The sequence below is a fragment of the Littorina saxatilis genome, linkage group LG1 (assembly GCF_037325665.1).
Source record: "Littorina saxatilis isolate snail1 linkage group LG1, US_GU_Lsax_2.0, whole genome shotgun sequence".
NCBI lineage: Eukaryota > Metazoa > Mollusca > Gastropoda > Littorinimorpha > Littorinidae > Littorina > Littorina saxatilis.
This window is the reverse complement of record NC_090245.1, coordinates 19468337-19470836: the sequence shown is the minus strand read 5'-3', so window position 1 is coordinate 19470836 and position 2500 is coordinate 19468337. Positions and strand designations below refer to the sequence as shown.

The 2500-nt window shown below is 41.6% G+C and overlaps 1 protein-coding gene across 1 annotated transcript in view; it reads left to right on the top strand.

Moving 5' to 3' along the window:
* The window catches only part of LOC138963908 (tyrosinase-like protein), a 26731-nt gene that overhangs the window by 990 nt on the left and 23241 nt on the right, over positions 1-2500 (top strand). The gene's annotated exons all lie outside the window — the stretch shown is intronic.

Below are 2500 nucleotides of genomic sequence, written 5' to 3'. Positions count from 1 at the left end.
GAGTTGTGGTTTAGTCGGTCCAAAATGTGTTGGCGCTAAGTGCAAGCTATATAATAGCGATTTGAAGCAGGGCATTCACATTTATTGGATGCCTTCGCCCGGACTGAGCTTCTTCGTGGTTTGTTTATGCGTTGCTAACAATTTCTACCTTAGCTGTTTGGTTTTGCAAGTTTGCAAAGTGGTTCTTTACGTTCTGTGCCCTTGTTGTTGTTTTTGTTGTGACGGTTGTATATTTATTTACATGATTGTTTTTATTACTCGTAGTCATGTTCTTCAAAACACACGATGCACTCAAACTGATTTGTTTGTTTGTTTGTTTATTTGTTGCTTAACGTCCAGCCGACTACGCAGAGCCATATCAGGACGAGACTCAAACTGAACAATGAAATGAAGTAGGAAGTTGCCAATAGTGGTACATAGCAGCAGTAGTTGTAGTTGCTGCGTTGCTGTTTAGAAACGTGATAGGAGTGAGCAGGGCTGGCGTCGGATGGAAATAATAGAGAGGAGATGCAGTAAACCGATAGAAGGATGAGGATACTGAGAGCAATATTTGTATATGTATAGGTTACAACACGAGTGGTTTTTTATATGGCTTGTATTTCAGTCAAGACCCAGCGGATGAATATCATCGGGAGACACGAGCCTCTGGCGAGTGGCTCTCGATTGATATTCCCGCTGGGTCTTGACTGAAATACAAGCCATATAAAAAACCACGAGTGTTGTAATCTGTATATCCCATTCTACCATCAAACACAAAGTGTAGACTACTAGCGGCACTGTTGCGATCTGTGCAGGGTAAAACAGTGTTGCCAGCGAGACTTAGCCCTTTTGCAACCTTAAACTAAGTGACCGTCGCTGAAAAAATAAAACGAATGAGTGCATCGATAAGTACGCGGTAACACTACTTTCAGACCATTTAAAAGCTTTAAGTAAAGGTTCATAAGTTGCAAGAAAGTAATGAAGTCGTATAGAAATTAATTTAGTTGAAGCGCACAATTCTTTTGTTTTGCGTTTCAGGTCGGCAGAACGGGCGAAACGGGTTTGGGACCCATTTGGCTTACTCGATTCAGAATCGATTCCACGGTTTTTTTTCCTCGAACGTGTGTAATTAGGCTTATTGACAGAGAAGCAAATTTTAGGGAACAAATAAGTAGGTTTAGATTTAACCATTTGCTCCCTATTTGAAATGTATCTACGTGATAAACTGTTTTGCGAGTGTGTTTGCATGGATGAACTTAAACTGGTATGGGTGTGAGGAAAACGCGACCGACACGTCTGTCACCGCCGATTGATTGCATTTTGAAGGAATATGACTGGATTACGGAAAAATACACACATGTTAAGTTCTTGGATACCTTCATCGCCAATGTGGACTTACTGCAGAGCCAGGCAAAAGAGTAGACTTGCTCGCAAAACACGTGAAACAGGCGATGTTTGATAGCGAAGCCCAACCGTGCCAGGTAAAGGACGTTTCTCGGTCTCGCTGCGCATGTCACCAGTGACAGTGTTGTTGCTTTGAGTTTGACTAACAAACTCGAAACTGTCATTTAAAACATGAGCCAAATGTGTATTGATTGTGTGATTAGTCTATGTGACAGGTCTTCTATTATCTGTGCTCCCTAGCTTCTGTCAGTTCCCACACCGACACTGCCAGAGAAACTGAAGACGCACACCAAAACACACCACTGACAGATTCTCAAAAGTCGTCTGCTAACGATACAAGGGAGGGTACTCGTGTTTTTGTTTTGGTTCGCTAGCATCTGGTTATCTTGTAAGTTGAATGTTCGTTTTTTTCGACCTGCATTGCTTTCATAATGAAAGAAACGTTTGCTTATTGCATCTCATACATCAGATCAGTTCTGAGATTCATTTTTGCGTGCAACTGATATGGTTTTCTGAGCCGTGCAATACGATTTTGGAACTTCATACAAATGTGTCACATTGTTCGGCGCGAGGCCAAAGGTCGGGAGGAAAGTAGTTCTTTGCCCAAATCGGAATCTGCACTATCATATATTTTATGGAGTCCATGATGTATTTATTGAGCTATAAAAATACAACATATATACCCATACTGAAGTAACAGAGACAAAGAAGGGAGGTCATGTGATATATATATATATATATATATGAAGAGAGAGAGAGAGAGAGATAGGGAGAGACTGACAGAGAGAGAGAGAGAGAGAGAGAGAGGAGAGAGAGAGAGAGAGAGAGAGAGAGAGAGAGAGAGAGAGAGAGAGAGAGAGAGAGAGAGAGAGTATGTGCAAACTCAACACACACACACACACACACACACACACACACACACACACACACACACACACACACACACACACACACAGGTACGTTCGCAAAAACGTTAACAAAAAGAATGTAAGATAGAATTTAAGAACTCAGTACTGAGAACATTGCAAAAACATGTTTTTGGCCTAATCTTTGAACCTGTCCTTTTAACATTCACCGACAGACAAATAGACGGGCGGGCAACCATGCAAGCAGACAG